Raw genomic sequence first — 26,666 nt, 5'->3', positions numbered from 1 at the left:
TGGAGGAGAAGGGATTGCGGCATGGCCATCCCCCTTGGGGGGTGATTTCTCGCTTTCTGTCTCTATGTCGCTCTCTGTCTGTCTGGTGAGCGCACACGCCCTGTAGCAAAAACCGCTAAAAAAAAAAAAAAGACCCCAGTTTGTGTGACTTCATTGAGACGCATTACCTGAAGGAGCAGGTGAAGTCCATCACAGAATTGGACGACCATGAAACTAACCTGCGCAAGATGGGAGCCCGGCACCTGGCAGGGGGAGTGTCTCTTTGGCAAGCACACCCTGGGAGACAGTGATGACAGAGCTAAGCTTGAAGCTACCTTCCCCAGGGCCACGGGACCCTCCCTGCTCACCAGGGCAGTGCATGCATGTTGGTGTTTCTTTTCTGTTTCCTAGAAGTTGCACCACGACATCCACTTAAGTTCTTTAATTTGTACCGTTCCTTCAAATAAAGAAATTTGGTACCCCCTCAAGAAAAATTAGAAGAGAGGTTCTGTATACCTTTCCCCCCAGTTTCCTCCAATAGTAACACCTTAGATAATGAAATCAAAATGTCACCCATTTTATATGCAGTAATTTGTATGTGGGGGCATATACATGTGTAGTTCTATGGCGTGTTCTCACGTGTAGATTTGTATTAGCTGTAACCCATTCAAGATACAGAACTGGGGGACCAGCAGTTAGCGTAATGGCTATGTTGTTGGACTCCCACGTAGTCGACCATGGTTCGCGTCCCAGACCCGGTGGCTTAAAACTCACACTGGGCGCGTGTGTGTGCGTGCCCAAGATCCCGAGAGGAGAATGGAGGAGAAGGGATTGCGGCGTGGCCATCCCCCCTGGGGGGTGATTTCTCGCTTTCTATCTCTCTGTCTCTCTGTCTGGCAAGGGCACGTGCCCTTATAGCAAAAACCTTTATATAAAAAAGAAACCTCTCTAAAAGATACAGAACTGTTCCACAGAGATCCCCACATCCCCCTTTTGGAGCTATACCATCCTTTAAGTTTCCACAGCCCCTGGCAACTACTGATATGTTCTCCATCTGTATAACTGTTTCATTCTGAGGATGTCAAACAGATGGAATAACATGTAACCTTTTGAAATGGACTTTAGTCTCTCCACATAATTCACGTGAGAGCCATCCAAGTCGTTGCACGTATCACTACTTAATTCCTTTTTATTGCTAAGTTGTGTTTCATGGTTCGTTTAACCATTCACCAGTTGAAAAGACATGGGGGCTGTTTCTAGTTTTGCCTTATTATAAATAAAACTACTATAAACTTTAATGTACCATTTATTGTGTGTGATATATACCGTTGAATCTCGAACTTCTTTCTGTTTTCACTATCACTGAGTATCCTGTTCTTAAAAACAAACACCAAGAAGCCCAAACCTTCGTCTGGATGCTTCCATTTGTCCACTGCTTCCCTTTAGCTCTCATGCTCCCTGACCCGAGTACGTGGTTCCCCAGATGCAGACATTGGTCCTGAGAGGACAGTTATTCTTTAGGAAGACCACTTATTCTCATAGCATCAAACAGCATTTGTGTGCTTTACAAATCTATGTCTATAAACAACTAGCCCTTATATGCCAGAACCAAAGTATTTGTCAACATTAGAACAGTTTTTAATGATTTGCTTCTGGAGAGCTCTTAGTCTCACCATCGTCTGCTTTCCTGTGATCATAGCCTTGTAGGATTGCTCTCGGCCCATCCTTTTCCTTAGCCTCCTACACTTAATCATCCACCAAATTCTGACTGTGCCCTTGGCAAACATTCACAAAGGACACACATATCTTATTACTATTAGTGCCCATTTAAAGAGGGCTATTCATATCTTTTCTCTAGATCTCCTTGTCACCAATTTTTCTAATCATGTTCCTTCCAAGTCCCTGGCCATGCAGCCAACCACTGGCTCTATCCCATGAATCTGTATAGACTCACACCTTTGGCCATTTCTCCTTTGAAGCAAAACGAGTAACCAGGCACACTGCTCAAAGTTCTACCTTCTGAGAGGGTCTCCCCGTCACTACTGTCCTTTAGAAGCTACTGTCCTAACAAGGGGCTATTTGGTGCAGTTGCCCTTTTTTGGATAGTGTTGCATAGCGCACAAAACCATCTGTAAATCAAGCCTATTTCAATCAACTGGTGGTAAGGGAATCTCCATGAGCCACAAGCTCTGGCTGAGACAGAAAAAGTAACACAGCAGGAGTGGGTCCTTGGGCATTAGGGCCACTTTCTCATGTAACGTGTGCATTCCAGGCTTGCTTGGGTTTGAGCTCATGTCACCATTTCCCTCTGACGGTGGAGTGCTGGTGTACACAATGGCGTCTGCTGGGAAGGCTGGAAACTGCATGGGAGGCCTAGGTTTGGTTCCCAGGACAACTCAAACATGTCAGACACAGTTGTACATGTCTGTAATCCTAGCTAGTGTGGAGAGTGGGGCAGGAAGATCGCCAATATGGCGAGACCCTGTCAAAAATACCTGTCTTGGGAACCAGGAGTTAGCGTAATGGCTATGTTGCTGGACTCCCACGTAGTCGACCGCGGGTCGTGTCCCGGACCCGGTGGCTTAAAACTCACGCCGGGTGCGTGTGTGTGTGTGACCAAGATCCCGAGAGGAGAATGGAGGAGAAGGGATTGCGGCATGGCCATCCCCCCTGGGGGGTGATTTCTTGCTTTCTGTCTCTCTGTCTCTCTCTGTCTGTCTGGCGAGCACACGTACCCTATAGCAAAAAAAATAAATAAATAAAATAAGCATATTGTAAAATTACTGTCATCAGGTAAAAGTATATTATTCAGTATCATCTCATTTGAATCCAAAATTCTGAGTTAAGGCAAGGTCACATAACTATTTGTCTTGTACTAATTCTATATTCTAAATCAGTAGTAAACTATGATTTGACAGGGCCAGCAGGTGGCAAGGGGGTGAAGGTGCTGGAATCCCACATGGTTAACTGTGGCTCAAGTCCTGGAACTGGCTTTCTCACTTTCCCCCCTCTCTCTGTCTCTGGTGAGGGCATATGTCCTATAGAAAATTTAAAAATAATAATAAATTATTTTTTTAAATTATGATTTTTAGTAAACAATGTCTTCAGATTACAGATTGATTTTCTTCTGGGGGAGGAGGCACAAAAATATTAGCACAATTAAAATGAACTTTGGGAAAAAAGTGAAATGGGAAGAATAATTAATAAATTTAGATTTTAAATAAAATTTCAAACCCTGGCATCCTTTTTACTGAAAGTTGTAGGATAACATTTTGATAGATTGAACCAAATAAAACACAGAAGCAATTGCTAAGTGTTGATAGGCAAAGGAAAGAAAGTGTAATTCAATCCACTAGGAAGATTTTGATCCAAAATGAGTTTCCTTCCCCTGCTATTCAGGCAGAAATCTAATTATTCTTGTCTGATCTACTATGGAGAGGTAAATCTGAAAGGTATAGATTATGGGCAGTATTATTGATTTTAATCTTAGAGATAAACAAGTATACTTTATACTTTGCACATAGTTACTTAACTGGTGTTAAGAATCAAACCCAATCAATAATAATAATTTTTGTTTTACTGTGACTTGTTCTAGTTTCAGTTATGAGGTTGTCTATTTCATAGTTCCTTTTTTTATATGAATGCTTTAGAGATAATCTCTCTTTAGCAAGAGTTTAATGTAGGACTATTTTATACATTTTTTTTTTTTTTGGAGAGGTTTTTGCTATCAGGTGCAGGCGCTCACCGGAAAGACAGAGAGAGACAAAAAGTGAGAAATCACCGTTTCCCCCCACACACCCCGGGGGGGAGATGGGGAGGATGGTCACACAGCAATCCCTTCTCCTGGATCTTGGGCACGCACGCACACGCGCCCGGTGTGAGTTTAAGCCACCAGGTCCGGGACTCAAACCGTGGTCGGCTACGTGGGAGTCCAGTGACATAGCCATTACGCTAACTGCTGGTCCCAATATTTCATATCATGTTTCAGAATAAAGGAAAATTAAAGACCAGCTATGGGAAGATTGAGAGCTTAAAGAGATGAAATGAGCCTCTTTTCTTGCAAATTGTGTCAATCCTTATTACCATTTGAATAGTTGAATCCAGTGAGGCAGGGGATGGGATCAGCATGGGGACAGACAGATGTAAAGTGGGACCTCTCCTTCCCTCTTGTCTGCACAGTGGTGCAGTTGGAAGACCTGGTTCTGGACCTAGATCTAGGTCTTAGGGGTCTGTTGACCTGGTGCTGAGGGCAGGAACAGAGAGGGGCTGAAAACCACCTCATTATCCCCTCACTGCAGGCATGGCACTACTTTATACACACTCTTTTTAAAAAATCCTCAAAACAGTTCTGCTAAGTCAATGGTATTATCTCTTATTTGCAGATGAGGGAACCGAACTTCAGTAACATGGCCTAGGTTACATGGAAGAGAAATATTTTGAAGATCAGGTGAAATAATGCTTGAGAACGTAGTCTGAAAATTGTTGAATGTTACACAAATTTCAATTACTATCATTACTTCAGACTTCAGCAAGGAAAATAAAAATCTGTTCTTTCCAAGTGCTGTTTCCAGACAGACTTCCACTTATTCTGCATTTACATAGCAACTGCTTCTGTTTCCCGAAAGGGGACAATTAGTGTCCGCAGGTGTTCCAGTGGCCCTACTGTCATAACTAGCAGAAACAGTTATTTTGCCAAGCTGATGACAAGCCCTAAAGGAAAACAAAAAGAAATCCACTCCCTTACTACTCTGTTTAATAAAAGCCCACTGTGTTAATCAGAGTGAATTTTACTGTACATGCGGCATCACTGGCTTCGGAGGGTCTTCATCGTAACGGGCCTCTCGGGAAGGGTCTCTCTTTGCTCCGATGACTTAGCTGCCTGCTCTCTTTCTAGCCTCACAAGCAGAGCACACGCAGCCAGGCAGATAGCTTCACCGGAACTGGGCTATGAACAGCAGTAACCCTCAGATTACCCGAGTCGGTGTGTCCTGAGAGACGGGACAGTTTCCTCCCAGCCGCCTCACTCCCCAGAGACTGGCAACTGCTTTCGCGGACACTGCTGCCCTTTCTCTCACGGACAGGTTATCTAAACGCCCACCACTCAATTCTGTTTTCCCCATTGTAACGGCCATTAAAATGATTAACTTTCTTACAGGAACGAACTACCAAACGGGAGAGAAAAAGAAGCTAAACTTCACCCCCATGTTCCGACTGGGACTGTACGGTTTGTTACATTTTTCTTAACCCAATGTTACTAATGACATTTTTAGCCCAGCTACTCCCCAGGAATCAGATCATCAGATCCAGCATTTTGTTAATTCACACGATCCTGGCACTTTTTTTTTTTTTGGAGAGGTTTTTGCTACAGGGCCTGTGCACTTGCCAGAGAGACAGAGGGACAGAAGGCAAGAAATCACCCCCTGGAGGGGATGACCACGCCGCAATCCTTTCTCCTCCATTCTCCTCTCGGGATCTTGGGCACGCACACACACGCGCCCGGTGTGAGTTTAAGCCACTGGGTCTGGGACTTCAACCGTGGTTGGCTACATGTGAGTCCAGTGATATAGCCATTGAGCCAACTGCTGGTCCCCATAAATCTTTAATAAAGCTAACATTTTCCCTCAAATTTGTCTGTCTGAATCCAGACTTTCTTAGACATTGCATTTTTCTTACAGTGATAGCCATGAGTTTTTAAAAACTTAGCAAATATTGAGCACCTTCTGTGTGCCAGATATTAGGGCTAGAACAGTGGGTATATCATACATAGCTTTTAATCTCTTGAAGCTTATTGTCTAATGTTATATCTAAGCTTCTCTGGGAATTTTTATCTGACTTTTATGTTTATATGCTTAAGTGTACCTTGCATGTGCTTCTGTAACACCCTGCCTATTATTACAAATATTAAGATATAATAAAGCTATAAGAACATACTAAAATATCTATGTACCTAGCATAGATTTTAGCAAATTGAATATTACCAATGAGACCCTGTGAATCTCTAATTGTGTTCCCTTCCCTCCCCCATTAGAGAGAGCTCTATCACGATGACAGCCATTAGCTTTTTATTTTTATTTATTTATTTATTTATTGTGTGTGTGGTAAAATATATATAACATGTACATTTGCCATTTTGTTTTTGGAGATGTTTCTGCTATAGGGTGTGTACGTTTGCCAGAAAGACAGAGAGAAAGAGAGACAGAAAGTGAGAAATCACCCCCCAGGGGGGATGACCATGCTGCAATCCCTTCTCCTCCATTCTCCTCTCGGGATCTTGGGCACGCACACACACTGGCTGAGTTTAAGCCACCAGGTCTGGGACTTGAACTGCAGTCGACTACATGGGAGTCTAGCGACATAGCCATTATGCCAACTGCTGGTCCCCACAAATGACTAATTTGGACAACAGAAAAAGTATGTATCTGAATTAGTTTTTCTCATTGTGTATTTATTATATATGTATGTCTATCTAGTTCTATATATAAGTATATATCATTAGATGGCTACATAGTTATCCTAAAAATAGAATCTTTAAAGTGCTTAATATAATATTTAATTTTTTGGTATTATTCCTTAATAGGGAAAATGAAACAATAAAATATATCTCCAAATATATAGTTCCATGGCCAGGAGTATTGTGACAATATTGTTTATTTATGGTAGGATAAATTTGCTTATGACTTTCAGGAAATACCAGTCTAAAGTAAATAATTAACTCAAGAATGATAAAGATTATTTTTTGCGGGGGTAGAGTTTTTCGCTATAGGGCGTGTGCATTTGCCAGACAGACAGAGAGACAGAAAGCGAGAAATCACCCCCCAGGGGGGATGGTCACGCCACAATCCCTTCTCCTCCATTCTCCTCTCGGGATCTTGGGCACGCACGCACACGCGCTCGTCGTGAGTTTAAGCCACGGGGTCTGGGACTCGAACGCGGTCGACTACGTGGGAGTCCAGCGACATAGCCATTACTCTAACTGCTGGTCCTGATAAAGATTATTTATAGAAAGGGGATACTGGACCCCAATGAGTTGCAGGCTCTCACCCTGTGCCTCTGAACATTCATAATACTGTTCTCTGCACTAGTTTCCCCCCTTTCGTCATCCCCCTTACTACAAGCAAAAGCTATGTAGACCCTCCCTCTTTAATTTCATCTTCAAGGAAATCATATTAGCCTATTTATTTATCATTATTGAGCTTCTTTCTTTCCCACTAAAACCAGTCTATTTATCATTTTTTTAATGGCTTGGACAAGAAAATGAAAGCTTTATACTTTTTTTTTCCATAAGAGGCACATTAATATTTACTCCCTTAAGCAAGAGTTTTAAGGAGAATGCTTTAGAATACATTTAAAACCAAAGTCTTAATTGCTTCCTTCTAATAAATTAAACCCTCTGATATAATGCTGTCCTCAAGGGTCATCTGATACGTTTGATACTATTGTCTCATCTCTACTATCTTTGTATAGTCATTATGTGGAATATTCTAGAGAGACAGATGCTATGTACAGAATGTCCCAATGTGGCCAATTTCCCTCCCCTTGTAAGCCCACCTTTCATGTATATTTGTGTATTAACCTCCTATACTCAATTTTTATCTTTTACTGAATAAAACTGATTAGTTTGATGATGTATATCTAATATTTGCTGTATTTTAAGAATCTCAGGCAAGAGAGTCTTCCTTTTCTTTCACATTAGTTAGAGGGGCAGGGATCAACGTACAGAACTGGGACAGTCACTGCTTACGTTTGTCCTTTATCTCATTAAGAGCTGATCACCAGGAAGGCAAACAGCCTGTCGTGAAATTTGCCTAGCAAAGATGTAACAGAGACATCCACGAAAAGAGGCTGAACAGAAGGTGTGTATAATCCGTTGTAACGTTGGTTTGCTCGTTTCAGACTGAGAGTGATGATACTTGAGGAAAAAATTGGGAGTCTGCCTGAGGGCAACATTTACTCCTGATGTAGAGATTGCTACAGAAACCTAACCAATGGAAGTTTTCAACGTACAAGTAAGTATTAAAGGAATTAATATCTTTGAAGGCTCACAAAGCAATCCTGCTTTCCTGCAAGATGGATGAAAGGCAGAGATTTCAAAACATTTGCTAGGAAACATCAATAGCCAATCCTGCTGATTCAATTTTTTCAATCCCTCAGGCATCAAAAGAAGTTGTGACTTGTCCACATTTGCCTCAGAAGCAAAGTAATATTGTAAATTAAAAATGTCTGGAGCTTAGCTGGCTGCATTTAATTTTTAATTAGTTGAAGTTCACAATATTTATCAACATTTCTTAAGCTCAGGAGCTGAAGAACTTCTTCACTCTTGTGAGAAGGCTATGGGAGTATTTGGTCAAACTCACTTGCACACCAAGGAGAAAGTTTTTAGGGTTAGTTGTCCATCACACATACTGAAAAACAAACAAGCAAACAAAATTTACTTAGTTATCTCCATTTATTTTCTCTTTTATTCTTGGGCAAGCAGAGATTTCCTATTCTTTTTACCAGTTGAGTGCTTACAAAGCATAAACTCATGAGAGACTGATAAAAAAATAAAAACAGATTCTGACAGTATGTAACACCCCAGTCACAAAAGTGTTAGAAAAGCAACTGATTTTGCATTAGGCATTTTGTTGAATGTGTGGTTACTCCATAGGAGACAAAAAATCTATAGCCTCAGATTTTGGAATTAAGGTTTCTTCCTGATAATAAAAGCAAACAAAAAGTGTTCACGTAGTACATGAGACTAACCGTTTATTCACCCAAAAAACACCTAGATTATTGACTACTCTTTTATGTTAGGCACTATTTTAAGCACCTGGGACAGAATGGTGAATGAGAAGTCATGGTTCCTGACAACACAAAGCTTGTATTCATTTATAGAAATATTTAGCCTGGGGCCAGCAGATGGCATAGTGGTTACACCACTGGACTGTCACATGGGCAACCACAGTTCGAGTCTCAGACCTGGTGGCTTGAAAAATCACACCGGCCATGTGTGCATGTGTGCCCAAGAGCCCAGGAGTAGAATGGAGAAGGGATTGTGGCATGGCCATCCCCACTAGAGGGGGACTGATTTCTCACTTTCCCTCCTTTTCACTGTCTCTGTTTCTCCTCTCACTGTCTCTGTCTCCCACCTCCCACCCCCCAGCACATATGCCCTAAGACAAAAAACCTCTTCAAAAAAAAAAAATTTAATCCTAAACAAGACTCTGTAAATGGGTAGGTACATTCTGGGAGCATCTGAACTCTATTCAAGGTAACAAAAGTATATTTAAAGAAAAAAAAGTGACTGTACTAGTAGATCTAAATCTGTAGCTTTATCAATTCTGCTTAAACTCTCCTTTAGAATGTGTTGAAAGAAGCCTAGAGGGGCCAGCAGGTGGTGTGATGGTTAAGGCACTTGACTCCCACATTACTCTCCCTGGTTCTAGTCCCAGACCTAGTGACTTGCTTTCTCACTTTCTCTCTCTTTCTCTTTCTGGTGAGTGCATGTGCCTGATAGCAAATGAAAATAATAATAAAAACAAAATAAAATAATTCTTAAAAAACGAAGCCTAGAAAACGAAAACACTGGATACAGTGAGATTTACCTGTAATCCTAAGAGAAGGGAGGACTAGAGCAAGAATTTGTTAGTGTCCTCGGCATGTCTCTGACAGTGAGACAACTTCCAGTACCTGGAGATGGCTCATGAGACAGGCTTGATGACATTGTAAAGTGATCCAGCTAACTCGCCTGCAGGGAGTCCATGTGACTGAGCAAACTTCAGTTACAATGCGGCTTCCCATGTGCGTTTTCCTGCAGAGAGAGAATGTACTCTCTGTAGTCCCAAGGACTGTAGGCCTTTTAAAGTTATATTGGGTCATCGGAAAAGTCATGACACATTTTTCTGTTTTTCCTATGCAAAACTGAGTCATGGTTTTTCTGACGATCCAATAGTTCTCCCTCTAAATAAATCAGTATTCTAATCTATATTTAAGTGTCTTGGAAGTTTGGTTATCATTAATCTTAACATCTCTGGGTATTCTGATGAGACTGAAATTCTAGAACTGTAAGGCTTAGTCCAGACTCCCAAATAGTTTTTGAACTTCTGGCATTAAAATTACTTGGGGAACTTGTAAAACATAGAGGTGCCAGTGTCTCATTCTGCACCCGTACTGAATCAGAAGCTTTGAGTATGATCTGCATTTACTGAGGTGTTCAAATGTTCCTAGTGCTCAGTAAAAGCTGAGTATCAAGGCCTGCGAGGTAAGGAATTGCATCCAGTGAAGCCTTATTTGAGCATTTAGCCAGTTTCCAAGATAACATCTCCATCTTTGTAATTACAGCAATGTGTCTCAGTAAATTCTTTGCAAGGCTTGATTTCACCATCCAGACTCGTTATTTTTTCTAGTCTTATTTATTACCTTTCCTCTTTTTTGTTTTTAAGGAATTATTTAATTTCATTTATTATTTAATTTGCTATAGCCACTCACCAGAAAGAAAGTGAGAAAACAAGCTGCCAGGTCTAGGTCTTGAACTACAGTCAGCCCTGTGGGAGTCCAGTGCTTTAACCACCACATCACCTTCTGGTCCCTCTTATCTTTCTTCTTAATCATCTTAGGTTTCAACACTCGGAATATTTGACTTCCACGGCTCTATTTGTCTTTGGTACATCTCTTTGGAGGGTTCCTTTTTTATGTGGGGGCAATAAATACCATCACGATTTCTTGCCTGAGCGCCAAACCACATGAAGGAGGCAGTTTGAGAGCAAAATATCCCTTCTATTACTAATGATGGCTAGATTGGAGGATGGAATTTAGGTGTGGAAAATAAGGAGCTTCTTAATTCTGAACTTACAATTAGGCACACTTACCTGTCTTGTCCCAGGAACAACTCGATAATCACTTCCGTCTTCTCTCTGGGGCAACCGATTACTTCTATGCTTATAAGCTAAGGCAGAAAAGCAACTGATTTTGCATTAGGCATTTTGTTGAATGTGTGGTTACTCCATAGGAGACAAAAAATCTATAGCCTCAGATTTTGGAATTAAGGTTTCTTCCTGATAATAAAAGCAAACAAAAAGTGTTCACGTAGTACATGAGACTAACCGTTTATTCACCCAAAAAACACCTAGATTATTGACTACTCTTTTATGTTAGGCACTATTTTAAGCACCTGGGACAGAATGGTGAATGAGAAGTCATGGTTCCTGACAACACAAAGCTTGTATTCATTTATAGAAATATTTAGCCTGGGGCCAGCAGATGGCATAGTGGTTACACCACTGGACTGTCACATGGGCAACCACAGTTCGAGTCTCAGACCTGGTGGCTTGAAAAATCACACCGGCCATGTGTGCATGTGTGCCCAAGAGCCCAGGAGTAGAATGGAGAAGGGATTGTGGCATGGCCATCCCCACTAGAGGGGGACTGATTTCTCACTTTCCCTCCTTTTCACTCTGATTTCTCACTTTCCCTCCTTTTCACTGTCTCTGTTTCTCCTCTCACTGTCTCTGTCTCCCACCTCCCACCCCCCAGCACATATGCCCTAAGACAAAAAACCTCTTCAAAAAAAAAAAATTTAATCCTAAACAAGACTCTGTAAATGGGTAGGTACATTCTGGGAGCATCTGAACTCTATTCAAGGTAACAAAAGTATATTTAAAGAAAAAAAGTGACTGTACTAGTAGATCTAAATCTGTAGCTTTATCAATTCTGCTTAAACTCTCCTTTAGAATGTGTTGAAAGAAGCCTAGAGGGGCCAGCAGGTGGTGTGATGGTTAAGGCACTTGACTCCCACATTACTCTCCCTGGTTCTAGTCCCAGACCTAGTGACTTGCTTTCTCACTTTCTCTCTCTTTCTCTTTCTGGTGAGTGCATGTGCCTGATAGCAAATGAAAATAATAATAAAAACAAAATAAAATAATTCTTAAAAAATGAAGCCTAGAAAATGGAAACACTGGATACCGTGAGATTTACCTGTAATCCTAAGAGAAGGGAGGACTAGAGCAAGAATTTGTTAGTGTCCTCGGCATGTCTCTGACAGTGAGACAACTTCCAGTACCTGGAGATGGCTCATGAGACAGGCTTGATGACATTGTAAAGTGATCCAGCTAACTCGCCTGCAGGGAGTCCATGTGACTGAGCAAACTTCAGTTACAATGCGGCTTCCCATGTGCGTTTTCCTGCAGAGAGAGAATGTACTCTCTGTAGTCCCAAGGACTGTAGGCCTTTTAAAGTTATATTGGGTCATCGGAAAAGTCATGACACATTTTTCTGTTTTTCCTATGCAAAACTGAGTCATGGTTTTTCTGACGATCCAATAGTTCTCCCTCTAAATAAATCAGTATTCTAATCTATATTTAAGTGTCTTGGAAGTTTGGTTATCATTAATCTTAACATCTCTGGGTATTCTGATGAGACTGAAATTCTAGAACTGTAAGGCTTAGTCCAGACTCCCAAATAGTTTTTGAACTTCTGGCATTAAAATTACTTGGGGAACTTGTAAAACATAGAGGTGCCAGTGTCTCATTCTGCACCCGTACTGAATCAGAAGCTTTGAGTATGATCTGCATTTACTGAGGTGTTCAAATGTTCCTAGTGCTCAGTAAAAGCTGAGTATCAAGGCCTGCGAGGTAAGGAATTGCATCCAGTGAAGCCTTATTTGAGCATTTAGCCAGTTTCCAAGATAACATCTCCGTCTTTGTAATTACAGCAATGTGTCTCAGTAAATTCTTTGCAAGGCTTGATTTCACCATCCAGACTCGTTATTTTTTCTAGTCTTATTTATTACCTTTCCTCTTTTTTGTTTTTAAGGAATTATTTAATTTCATTTATTATTTAATTTGCTATAGCCACTCACCAGAAAGAAAGTGAGAAAACAAGTTGCCAGGTCTAGGTCTTGAACTACAGTCAGCCCTGTGGGAGTCCAGTGCTTTAACCACCACATCACCTTCTGGTCCCTCTTATCTTTCTTCTTAATCATCTTAGGTTTCAACACTCGGAATATTTGACTTCCACGGCTCTATTTGTCTTTGGTACATCTCTTTGGAGGGTTCCTTTTTTATGTGGGGGCAATAAATACCATCACGATTTCTTGCCTGAGCGCCAAACCACATGAAGGAGGCAGTTTGAGAGCAAAATATCCCTTCTATTACTAATGATGGCTAGATTGGAGGATGGAAATTAGGTGTGGAAAATAAGGAGCTTCTTAATTCTGAACTTACAATTAGGCACACTTACCTGTCTTGTCCCAGGAACAACTCGATAATCACTTCCGTCTTCTCTCTGGGGCAACCGATTACTTCTATGCTTATAAGCTAAGGCAGGTGCAGACCAGGTCAGTTAGAAAGAAGAGGGAACGAGGAAGTGGCTGAACCAAGCAAACCGGTCCTGGGCCCTAACTTACTCATTGAAATAAGCCACTTCTCTATTACTGGGAAGGAACGAATGAGTGAGGAAGTGAAAATCTAGTGAATGCCCATCTAGTGGTTGCTCCGAGACTTGAGAGGAAACATCAGAAGTGGGAAGTAAATGGTCCCCCTTTACAGTGTGCTCTATTCTTGGTGCCTGGGATACTCTTATGCCTTTCCCACTCCCTCCTCTTTGACTACTGTACTCGTATTTTAAGACATGGCTTTAATGTTCACTCCTCCATGCTCCATGAAGTTTAGAATTGAGGGCAACGTGCCTACCTTTAAGTTGTCATAAGACTTTAAATGACTTTTTTTACGTACTTGTCATATAATGTCCTTCAACGTTTTTCTTTTCTTTCTTTTTTTTTTTTTTTGAGTGGTTTTTGCTATAGGGCACGTGCGCTCACCAGACAGACAGAGAGAGACATAGAGACAGAAAGCGAGAAATCACCCCTCAGGGGGAATGGTCACGCCGCAATCCCTTCTCCTCCATTCTCCTCTCGGGATCTTGGGCACGCACGTACACGCGCCCGGTGTGAGTTTTAAGCCACCGGGTCTGGGATGCGAACTGTGGTCGACTACGTGGGAGTCCAGCGACATAGCCATTACGCTAACTGCTGGTTCCCTTCAACGTTTTTCTTTTGAGAACCGGGACTGTAGGTTAGATCTTTACGTTTCCATAGTAGATGTTCAATGAAATTTTGCCAAACAACTGTGAAAAGATGATAAGCTCAGATATTTTTAAAGCTTAGCATTTTATTGCCAAGACCAACAAGAAAACTACCAACTATTTTTCTTTGGAGGATATTCTATGTTACAAAATTTGAAACAAACTCTGATCAACAAGATACTGTCTTTTTAAGTCCCATCATAGAAATCTAGTTATCATCCTCTTATTAATGTGGCCTGCATGACTGATGATCTGATCCTAAAAGATGCCCTCTTCCAGTTAGTATAATTTCAGCTGCTATAATTAGAATAAACCCCTAGGTAATAAGGAATCATTAAAAAAAAAAAAGGCCAAGTGAAGTAGACATTACTAATTGAGAAGTTATTTTAGGTAAACTTTTAAAACTTTATTTTAGAAAAAAAATGTGTTAAACTTTTTTTTTTTTTAGAGATTTTTGCCTTCATATGGTCATCTGAAAGAGACAGAGATAGACATAATGAGGGCGAAAGTGAGAAATCTCCCCCCATGGGGGATAGCCATGCTGCAATCCCTTCTCCTCTATTCTCCTCTAGGATCGTGGGCACACATACCACATGTGCTTGTATGACCAAGATCCTGAGAGGAGAATGGAGGAGAAGGGTGTGCATGTTTTTCAAGCCACCAGGTCCGGGATTCAAACCACGGTCAGCCATATGGGAGTCCAGTGATGTAATCACTGCACCATCTGCTGGTCCCAGAAAAAAAAAATGTATTATGATTAATGGTTTTCATGTATATATTAAAAATTATTTAGTTAATTTAATTTAGTACTATTATTCTTTATTTTGACTGGAGAATAACAGAGAGAGAGTGAGAAAGCATACTGCCAGGTCCAGGACTCAAACCATGGTCAGCCATGTGGGAGTCCAGCGCCTTAGCCACCACGCCACCTGTCAGCCCCTGACTTCATGTATATTTTATTATCAGAACATTACCTTTACCTTCTCCCCAAGTTAATATTTTCTCTAATTGTGTAAAGAAAGGATAAAAGGTATTTTAGTCTTAAAGTTCAAAAACTATATCCCTATACCATAGATTATATAGTTATAAAGTAGAATTATTTCTTAAAGTTATGCACATAAAGGATTTTCAGCTTTAATTGGTAAAGTCAATTTGTAGATCCTTGTAAAAGAAATACAAAAAAGTTAATTTTATGTCATTCCCTTAAGATAAATATCGAATAGTTGGTGTTACAGAATATGTAATTATCTCTGATACTGGCTTTTTTTTTAATCAAACTTAACTTTTGTATCAATTATTACTTGTGGTAAATTTCCCAAATGATTGGTAAATAGCAGTTATCAACTGGTAAAATGCCCTGAGCTAGGGTTTGCACAAGGCTAAATCTCTCCTTACTCTTTAAGAACTAACAATACATTGGGACCAGCAGATGGTGTAATGGTTATGTTGCTGGACTCGCATGTAGTTGACAGTGATTTGAGTCCTGGACCCAGCAGCTTAAAACTGACGCTGGGCACTGTGTGCATGCATGCCCAAAATCCTGAGAAGAGAAATGGAGAAGGGATTGCAGTGTGGTCATCTCCTCTGGGAAGTGATTTTTCGCTTTCTGTCTCTCTGTCTCTCTAACAAGCACACATGCCCTATAGCAAAAATTTCTCTCAAAAAAAGAAAGAAAGAAACAACAACACAAAACTAAAAACAAAACAAAGCATACCAAGTAGAAAGACACACAGAGCTATTCAAAACAACACGAGAAGTCATCCCCACGAGAATCACACTTGCCCTTTTCTCTTAAAGAGATCCAATGGTTTGGGAGTGGCTAGGACAAAGCAGTTCCAAAATATGTCTCTAATGTCATTAATAACTTTTCCATATTGCTGCAATCCCTGACATTCTTTAATTCTGTCTCAAACAGCTGTCTGTTAGTATATTTTCTTCTGTTTAGGACCTATTGTAAACTTCAAAAGTTGAGTTGTTTCGTCAGTCAGCATTTGCTAAACTCTACATATCAGTAAATGTGCTTCTGGTTAACTATTTTGTACAGTTGTAAGAGAAATAAACATATAAAATAAATGCATCTCGATGCATAGCTGTGCAGGAGTACAGATGTTTTATTAATGAAAATGAATCCAGCTTTTTGTAAGTCATGGCAGCAATATAACATCTCATTGTTTGGTTCTGTGCTAGACAGTCCCTGCTGTTTCTACATAGAAATTCCTGTAATGCTTAATGGACATCTGGAAGAATTCAGCCAATTAATCGAATTCACGTCGGAGCTGGGCTAATGGCTGTCTGAAAGGCAGATTACATTAAATCAAACTTGCAATATGAATGAAAGCACTTAATCATACATGCAACATTCATTAGATGCGACACAGCAAGTGTTTTGATTACTTTAATGAAAGATCAGGTAAAGTGCATCAGCTGAACAGATTGAAAAGACAGCATGCTTACAAATGTTTGATTATGCTGAATATCAACAGAAACAGTGCCAGTAATTTATAGCAAAACATATTTGTAGGCGTTTAGAGCTGGTGAACGCAGTGAAATCCGGAGCTCCTGCTCAAAACAATAATTAATATATGATAAAACTTTAATCAGATGTCAGGAAAAGAGAGATTGCCCGAAGTTTAGTAGTTTATAGTCACTGGGCACCTTCTTGTTTGGGTGACTTAATGTCTTTGGGCACCAATTTCATTTACTTTGAGGTACACAGTTCTTGAGTAAAAAGGTGTTGCCATAACGAAAACATTGTATTCAGAGAGGAATTAGCTTTGTATTTTGGGTCTTAAAATCTCAAGCCAGCAGGACTAGCAGGTGGTGTGGTGATTGAAGCTCCGGACTCTAACATAGCCGACCATGGTTTGAGTCCTGGACCTGCTGGCTTGCTTTCTCTATTTCCTTTTCTCTCCCAGTTTCTCTTTGGGCAAATTAAAAAAAAAAAAAGATGATGAATAAAATTAAATAATTCTTTAAAGAATTGCTTTTAGATTTTTTTTTTTTTTAAAAATCTCATGCCAGGAATTAAATTTTTTAATTTAAAAAAACGTTTTTGTCTTAGGGTACGTGCACTCGCTGGAGAGAGAGAAAACAGATACAGTGAAAGGGAAAGTGAGAAATCATCCCCCAGGGGGGGCGACCATGCCACAGTCCCTTCTCCTGGGATCTTGGGCATTTATGTACACGTGCTCAGTATGTTTCAAGCCACTGGGTCTGGGGCTCGAACCATGGTTAGCCATGTGGAAGTCCAGTGAAATAACCACTATGCCAACTGTTGGCCCCATAATGTTATTCTTCCTTGTTTTTTTTTTTGGAGAAGTTTTTGCTATAGGGGCACGTGTGCTCTCCAGAAAGAGAGACAGAGACAGAGAAATAGAAAGTGAGAAATCACCCCCCCAGGGGGGATGGCCACGCCACAATCCCTTCTCCTCCATTCTCCTCCTCAGGATCTCGGGCACGCACGCACAAGCACCCAGCGTGAGCTTAAGCCACCAGGTCCAGAACTTGAACCACAGTGGATTACATGATAGTACAGCGACATAGCCATTATGCCATCTGCTGGTCCCATATAATGTTATTCTTAATAGTAGTTCCTGGCTTTGGGATGCAGGAATGTTTTCCACTTTCTCTTCATTAATTACCTTATCAATGATTTTTCTTGATATTTTGTAGAAACACAGCTTGTAAAGTACATTTCCTACATAATATTAATGGTATTATAAGTTTTATAACATAAATGTTATCTGCAGCTTTTTGGAAAGAAAGATAAAGAATATATATCCTTAGGGCTGGCAGGTGGCGTGGTGGTTAAGGGTGCTGGACTCCCACATGACTGACCACAGTTTGAGTCTCAGACCTGGCAGCTTGCTTTCTCACTTTCCCCCTCTCTCTCTCTTTCTCTCCCCCCCAGTCAAATTAAAAATAAATAAATATTGGATCAGCAGATGGTGTAATGGTTATATTGCTGGACTCCCATGTAGTCTACCGTGGTTGGGTCCTGGACTCAGTGGCTTAAACCTTGCACTGGGCGCGTGTGCATGTATAACCAAGATCCTGAGAGGAGAATGGAGGAGAAGGGATTGCGACACAGCCTTCCCCCAGGGTTGATTTCTTGCTTTCTTTCTCTTTGGCGAGAACACATGCCCTATAGCAATAATCTCTCAAAATAAATAAATAAATAAAGTTAAATAAAGAAATTCCTTTTTAAAAAGGTATATCCTTTAATATTTAATATTTTTCTAATTTTATTCCTTTTTGTAAGTACTTTTATTTTAAAAATTATTTATATTATACAGAGATGTTTGCTATAGGATGTGTGTGCTCACCAGACAGAGAAACAGAAGCAAGCAGTCATGCCCTGGGGGGATGACCATGCCACAATCCCTCCACCTCCGTTCTCCTCAGGATTTTGGGCATGCACATATATGCACCCAGTGTGAGTTTTAAGCTGTCGGGTCCAGGACTCAAACTGCAGTCAACTACTTGGAGTTTAGTAATGTAACCATTATGCCATTGGCTGGTCCTGTGTAATTCTCTTAGTATCAAATAGGATTGCCTGTAGAAGTGGTAGAAACTACTTTTTTCCTGAGGCTTAACAGAAGGACTAATTTTCTAAAATGTATTTAATTTTATTTATCATTATTTATTAATTTGCTATAGGGCATATGCACTCACCAGTGAGAGACCACGAGAGAGAGAGAGAAAGAAAGTGAGAAAGCAAGCCGCTAGGTCCAGAGCTCTAACTATGGTCGGCTATGTGGGAGTTCAGCACCTTAAGCTCTAACTATGGTCGGCTATGTGGAGTTCAGCACCTTAACCACCATGCCACTGGCTGGCCCCCAGAAGGGTCCTTATTTTTATCTCTCGAGATTAATATAAATATGACTTAAAACAGAAATGGACATAGGACCTTCCAAGACCTTTTTAGACATTTTCTTCAATTAAAGCCATTGAATATGTATTAAGTCCTCAATGATTTTAGATGCTACGGGTGATTTCAAGATGTTAAAGATACAGATCATAGCCATAGGAGTTTATAACATTCTATCCACCAAAACAGCACAAAGAGAAGCCAGAGCAACAGCAGTAACAGAGAAGAGAATGCAATGCAGAATACTTTCAAGCTGTAGAAGGTAAAGTACAGATTTTTAAATTTGTAGAAAATTCAAGAAGAGCTACAGTAATGGAGAAGTTTGCATTTGAGCTGCTTAATTCATTTGTTAACTGTCTTAGTCCACCACTGCATTGCTAACAGAAATACCTGAGACTGGATGATTTATAAGGAATTAAAGATTTATTTGACTTCTCATGCTGTTGGCTGTGGAAAGTCCAAAGGCATAGGGCTGATATCAGACCAGCTTACAACCTGACTGACAGAGCAGAGATTGACAAGCACATGCAAGAGAGAGCAAGCTGTAGGTATCTCTGTTTTTTAACAACCCGCTCTCACGAGAACTAACTCCTTAGTGAGAACTATCAATAGAACTCAGTTTTCTCACAAGACAGCAATAAACTTATGAGACCAGTTATAGCTGGCGCCTCCATGATTTAATCACCACGATCCTATCACCATCCACAAGTCCACATTCCAAAATACGAGCAGGAGAGATTTGCTGGTGTGTGTGGGGTGGGGAGGACCATTATCCAAACCATACAGGAAGAGAGAGAATGTAAGAGAATTAAAATTTCATTTTTCTAGAATTAAATATGTCTAGTCCATTTAGTACCATGACTGAGTAGCTTTAAAAAGAACAAATACTTATTTCTCATAGTTCTGGAGGCTGGGAAGTCCAAGATCTAGTTTCCAGCAAATTTTGTGAGGGCCTACACTCATAGATGGTGCCTTCTAGCTGTGTCCCCATGTGGTGAAAGGGAGGAACCAATTCCCTCGTGCCTATTTTATAAGGGCACTAATCCCACTCATGAGGCTCCAAGTTCACGACCTAATCACCTCTTCAAAGGCTCTACTTCCTAATATCATCACCTTGGGGACAGAGATTTTGACATATGATCATGGATGACATGCATATTCAAACCATAGAAAAGCATTGCTGATGAACCTATGAAAGTATTTTTTCTACATAGATTTTTAAAATGGAATATCTCCAAATACTTTTCTAATATCTAACTGTAACAACACATTTTTAGGCTAAATGGATTGCTTTTACAATAATCTAGAAATTCTCTTCTTCATTTCCTCTCATTACATGCACATTTGCAAAAAGTTCTGGACCAGTTATAGCTGGTCCAGATTATAACAATTATTTATAGCCTATCCACTAAATCATTATTTTTCTATCTATGATCTCTAAACCTAGCGACATGATAAAAATAGAACTGAAAGGAAAGCCTCATGCAATGCTACTTATAGAAGCTCCTATAGAACATTTAGCTCAGTTACTTCAAAATGTTGACATTGCCAGCTACTTAACCTATACATAGCAAACGAATGGCAGACTATTTTGAATGATCAGGTTTACCTATTTATTTATTGTAATGAGTTATATATTCTCTTAGAATTTTAGGATGTCAATGTTTTCATATGAAAACATAGTAGTTATTTTTGGCCCAGCTGCATGCCACAGGGAGCAGGGCTGCTTAGGAGATTGGGAGCTGCATGGGGGCCCTGGGTATAGTTCCGAGGCCAAACTGCACACTCCAGGCATGGTTGCCACATCTGATTGGGAGGCTGGGGTGAGGTGGTCACAACATAGTGAGACCCTGTAAAGCAAAAGCAAAAATAAAACCAAAAGCATTGTCTCTGTCTCTTTCTTTTTTTTCTTTCTCTCCCTCTTTCTCACTAATGAAAAGGAATTCTTTGTTTGTTTTAGCACAGATCAAGGCAAACTAACAATTTCTATTTTTCTCTACTGCAAATATCCACCTATTTCTTTAACTGATTAATTAGCAATTGTCACTTCAAATGTGTTTTTAATTTCCTTTGAAGCATTTAAGTTTAACTTCATTCACCCTGAAAAACCTCCTCTGGTGGGATTTCATTAATAATTCCTATCTGTCAGTTTATTAGTCTACTTTTCAGTCAAGTTATCTGTATGTACCTTTAATTTTTTCTAAGATGTCTTTTTTTTTACTGTTTTTTAATGCAGTTTAACAAAAAAAGTATCTACAAGATTTACTACCATAGTAATTTGTGATTATATTCTCCAACATCTGTGACCATATGTTTTGAGATGCCTAAGAGACATCTAAAATATAGTATTTGATGTTCCTCTAATTTATATTCTTTTAAAATCACTTAATTTATTTATTTTTCATTAATTTATTTATTTTTACATTTTTCCACAAACATTTACTTTACATATCAAAAAATTCTAGCTCATACTCCATAGCTCTTGACAGCTATTAAACAACTTTCAAAATTTCAAAATACTGAATTTTAAAGGTTATTTTCAAAATATTTCTTATAATTTTGTTTGTGATTCTAAAACAGCAGAGACAGTATGGTTTTAAATATTTTTGAGAAAATATTTACATGTCAACTACTCAAATTGTTGAAAAGCAAATGCTAATTTATTTTCTTACAGGTAACCCTGGAGTGAAGGAGGCAGACTCACCTTGCATCCTTTTCCCAGAATTCTGATTTCAGAAACATTACTCTACTGAAGTGTATCTCTTAGTCCTAATTCCTGCATCTGAGAGGATTTCAAAAGGTTTCTGGGAAAATGGAATTAAAAGACCTTATTTTGGCATGAAAAAATTTTTTAATCTATGCATAGTTTTCTTTTTTAAAATTTAAAAATTTAAAATTTTTTTAGGTTTTTCTTTTTTCTTTTTTTTTCTTTTTTTTTTTTTTGCCATAGGACACACATGGTTGCCAGAGAGAAACAGAGACAGTGAGAGGGAAAGTGAGAAATCACCCCACAGGAGGGATGGCTATGCTGCAATCCCTTCTCCATTCTTCTCTATTTGTGCCCGGAATGATTTTCAAGCATCCAGGTCTGGGACTTAAACGTCAGTTGGCCATTTGGAAGTCCAGTGCCTTAACCACTATGGCACCTGCTGGCCCCATAGTTTGTTTTTTTTTTTATCAGGGGAAAGCATGAATGCAGTCCCCCACTACCACAAATTATGCAGTCAAGTTTCCCACATTTGGGGAAATTGCAGGGGTCAGCACATCTGGAGTGCCATGGATAAGCCTCGTCCTGGGAAAACCACCTTCGTGATCATGGTATCTCCCCTGCCAGGTAAGTATCCCCAATAATTTTTCATAATATATATTTTCTGTGAACTTTTTGAAGACTTCTTGTAGAACTTACAGGGATAAGGGGGGGGGAGGAGATTTTATAATTAGATCAAATGTTCACCTTACTGAACTCTTTCCTTTCTCTGAATTTTGGCGAGGTCAGGGAAGGACTTGGGATAACTGGCACCCCTCTTTTTCAGGGAGCAACCCCATGAGAAGACAGGATTTCATTTTAAATCCGGTGGCTTTATTCTCGATTTGCAACTGTTCTGACAGCTTCACCCTCTGAACTCTAAGAATGGGTTGGAACAGAGAGAAAGTTGCCATTTCCTGCAATGAAAAGACTCCCTGTTATCCAGCCTCCTAGGCTTTCCCTAAGGCTGCTGTCAGTAGTGTTTCATTTTTATTTTGGTTAAGGTAACTCTTCAGTTCATTTCTAAGGTGCGTTTTGTGTGTTTTCTAATAATGCTAATACCTTTTATTGAGCTTCTATTTTGGATCAGGCATGTGGTAGTGTTATTTATTATAAACTATACGTACAGCTTTCCCAAAAGTATTTTCTTAAGTATAAGAAAACAGAGGCTCAGAGAGGTTAAGTAAGCCACTGAATTTAACACAGCTAGCAAGTTGTCCAGTCAGGACAAGAACTTGGATCTGTCTAGTTTCAAGGTTTCTCTAGCTAACTGATTTAACATCATCCTTTCATTGTGTCCTTTGTGTACTTCCTATTTACTTTGAGTTGTGTACTTTTAACATGTGTTTGGATACATTATAAGGATACCTTTCTGAAGAAATAGTTGAATAGTCGATAGAAGAATGGCTCTTGTCTTTAAATCTTAGAGTGGAATCCTCTGTTAGCTCCAGAGAGAAGAATTTAGTCAGGTTTTGGATTTCAGATACAGTAGAAAAAAGTTATCCAGATTATTTCCCATGGCCTTGTTGAGCAGTTCTTAACAAAATAAAAAAAGGGGGGGAAATAAAAAGAAAAAAGAATGGGCAGCAGTAACTCTAGACTCAGCCCAATTTAGCCCCCAAATTTCCATGGTGCTGCTATCTTAGGAGGCATAAAATTAGTTTTATTTAATTACATTAAATAATTACTGGATATTTGGGCCAGCCAGGTGGCGTGGTGGTGAAGGTGGTTGGATCTTACCTACATGGTCAAGTGCCATAGGACACACATGGTTGCCAGAGAGAAACAGAGACAGTGAGAGGGAAAGTGAGAAATCACCCCACAGGAGGGATGGCTATGCTGCAATCCCTTCTCCATTCTTCTCTATTTGTGCCCGGAATGATTTTCAAGCATCCAGGTCTGGGACTTAAACGTCAGTTGGCCATTTGGAAGTCCAGTGCCTTAACCACTATGGCACCTGCTGGCCCCATAGTTTGTTTTTTTTTTTATCAGGGGAAAGCATGAATGCAGTCCCCCACTACCACAAATTATGCAGTCAAGTTTCCCACATTTGGGGAAATTGCAGGGGTCAGCACATCTGGAGTGCCATGGATAAGCCTCGTCCTGGGAAAACCACCTTCGTGATCATGGTATCTCCCCTGCCAGGTAAGTATCCCCAATAATTTTTCATAATATATATTTTCTGTGAACTTTTTGAAGACTTCTTGTAGAACTTACAGGGATAAGGGGGGGGGAGGAGATTTTATAATTAGATCAAATGTTCACCTTACTGAACTCTTTCCTTTCTCTGAATTTTGGCGAGGTCAGGGAAGGACTTGGGATAACTGGCACCCCTCTTTTTCAGGGAGCAACCCCATGAGAAGACAGGATTTCATTTTAAATCCGGTGGCTTTATTCTCGATTTGCAACTGTTCTGACAGCTTCACCCTCTGAACTCTAAGAATGGGTTGGAACAGAGAGAAAGTTGCCATTTCCTGCAATGAAAAGACTCCCTGTTATCCAGCCTCCTAGGCTTTCCCTAAGGCTGCTGTCAGTAGTGTTTCATTTTTATTTTGGTTAAGGTAACTCTTCAGTTCATTTCTAAGGTGCGTTTTGTGTGTTTTCTAATAATGCTAATACCTTTTATTGAGCTTCTATTTTGGATCAGGCATGTGGTAGTGTTATTTATTATAAACTATACGTACAGCTTTCCCAAAAGTATTTTCTTAAGTATAAGAAAACAGAGGCTCAGAGAGGTTAAGTAAGCCACTGAATTTAACACAGCTAGCAAGTTGTCCAGTCAGGACAAGAACTTGGATCTGTCTAGTTTCAAGGTTTCTCTAGCTAACTGATTTAACATCATCCTTTCATTGTGTCCTTTGTGTACTTCCTATTTACTTTGAGTTGTGTACTTTTAACATGTGTTTGGATACATTATAAGGATACCTTTCTGAAGAAATAGTTGAATAGTCGATAGAAGAATGGCTCTTGTCTTTAAATCTTAGAGTGGAATCCTCTGTTAGCTCCAGAGAGAAGAATTTAGTCAGGTTTTGGATTTCAGATACAGTAGAAAAAAGTTATCCAGATTATTTCCCATGGCCTTGTTGAGCAGTTCTTAACAAAATAAAAAAAGGGGGGGAAATAAAAAGAAAAAAGAATGGGCAGCAGTAACTCTAGACTCAGCCCAATTTAGCCCCCAAATTTCCATGGTGCTGCTATCTTAGGAGGCATAAAATTAGTTTTATTTAATTACATTAAATAATTACTGGATATTTGGGCCAGCCAGGTGGCGTGGTGGTGAAGGTGGTTGGATCTTACCTACATGGTCAAGTTCTTGGTTTGCGTTCTGGATCCAGCAGCTTGAAAAAGCCTCGCTGGGTGCATGTGTGTGCATGCCTGAAATCCTGAGATGGGAACGGAGGAGAAAGGATTGCAGCATGATCATCCCCCTCGGGGGGTGCTTTCTCACTTCCCTCTCTGTCTCTTTCTTTTCCTGGTGAGCTCATGCACCCTAGAGCAAATTTTTTTTTTTTTTTTAACTGAATATTTATTGTGAGTGAAACATTGTGCGAGGTACCGTGCGGACAGACCCAGCAAGTTCCGTCAAGGGTGTTCACAATTTAATGAGAGAGATCATCTGTTCAGTGAGTATAAATGCAGGACCGATGGGTAGAGAACGTGAATGTGAGGCCACAGAGTGGCATGTGTGGCGAGTGTCCATTAATGCCCTTGTGAAACCTTAAGCTGCGAATTAGTATTTGGGAGGCTCCTTGGTTGTAAGATTAGACCAATATCCAGGTACTTTAGCTTTAGAACAGATCATACTTGACTCAGTTCTTAGAAGCAATCTATGATTCTACGGCAGTGACATGAGAAGAGGTCCCAACGAAAAGTGGAAAGGAGTTGAAGGAAATAAAACTAAGCTTCAACATTCAATAGCAAAATGGTATTTCTTAACAGTCAAACAACAAAGTAAACAAGAAAGAAAATGCCAACTTGAGAGGAACTGGAAGAACAGATGACAATACAGCTTTCATTTCCATTAACCCCCCCATCAAAGGTTTCTAAAGTGCTTTACAAAATATCATGCCTCACAATGTCTCTGTGAGAGAGGCAAGGGTTACTATCTTCACACAAAGGTGGGGAAGAGAAGGCACAGAGCTTTGCTTCTTTTATGCCAAGTGAAACCAAATATTTTGTGGAGTATTTGAGATGAGACTTGAAAATACAGATGCAAAGAGAGAGAAGGCTAGAAAAATTTGTAATTGAGGGGCATAATTTCACACCACCCAAGTGTCTAGAGAACATTAATGTAGTGAATCTTCATTTCCAGTGAAGTGGGATGAAAGCCTTGAATTGCTGCAATGCGCCACATCGTGCAAATAGCAATTTCAGTTCCAGAAAATCCTCCACTCACAGTACAGGTGTTCAGGGAAAATGTCGTGATGAGGATTTCATGTGTAATTGTACAAAAATATGTTCATAGTTGTATCCTATACACACACACACACACGCACACACACACTTTCTCAGTTGATACATAAATATCCACGAATGGATATCTAATATTTGGTTTCACTGTGTTATTTGTTCACATGTATGATGTACTTCTTTTCTGTGTTATCTTTCACTTTGGAACTTTCTCTAAGGGGTCCTGTCCAGGAAAGATAGATGTAATAGCTCAGTAAGAATTAACATTGCAGTCCTAATTTCTTAGGAAATGTTTAAATAAGTATATATTTAAATTTTATTTGTTATTATTATTATTTTAAATTTGCTGTAGGGTGCTTGTGCTCACCAGAGAGACATAAGAGAGACAGAGAGGGAGAGAGAAAGAAAGTGAGAAAACAAGTCTCTAGGTTTGAGACTCTAACTGTGGTTGTCCATGTGAGAGTCTAGAGCCTTAACCACTATACCACTTGTTGGCACCTCTTATTTATTTACAAAAAAATCTATAAAACAGGAACCAGCAGGTGGTTAAAACGTTGGACTCCCACATGGCCAACCACAGTTCAAGTCCCAGACCTGGCATCT

The 26,666-nt window shown here is 39.9% G+C and overlaps 2 non-coding genes across 2 annotated transcripts; both read right to left on the bottom strand.

The window, feature by feature from the left end:
- Positions 1 to 22,085: 22,085 nt before the first annotated feature.
- On the bottom strand, positions 22,086 to 22,249 carry LOC114008525 (U1 spliceosomal RNA). The gene has a single exon (XR_003550044.1). It is a non-coding gene; the product is annotated as a U1 spliceosomal RNA (small nuclear RNA).
- A 1,393-nt stretch (positions 22,250 to 23,642) lies between these two features.
- Positions 23,643 to 23,806, bottom strand: LOC114008524 (U1 spliceosomal RNA). The gene has a single exon (XR_003550043.1). It is a non-coding gene; the product is annotated as a U1 spliceosomal RNA (small nuclear RNA).
- Between the last annotated feature and the right edge of the window lie 2,860 nt (positions 23,807 to 26,666).

Source organism: Tupaia chinensis, unplaced genomic scaffold (genome assembly GCF_000334495.1).
Source record: "Tupaia chinensis unplaced genomic scaffold, TupChi_1.0 Scaffold000350_1, whole genome shotgun sequence".
NCBI classification, from domain to species: Eukaryota; Metazoa; Chordata; class Mammalia; order Scandentia; family Tupaiidae; genus Tupaia; species Tupaia belangeri.
This window is presented reverse-complemented; position numbering and strand designations above follow the sequence as displayed.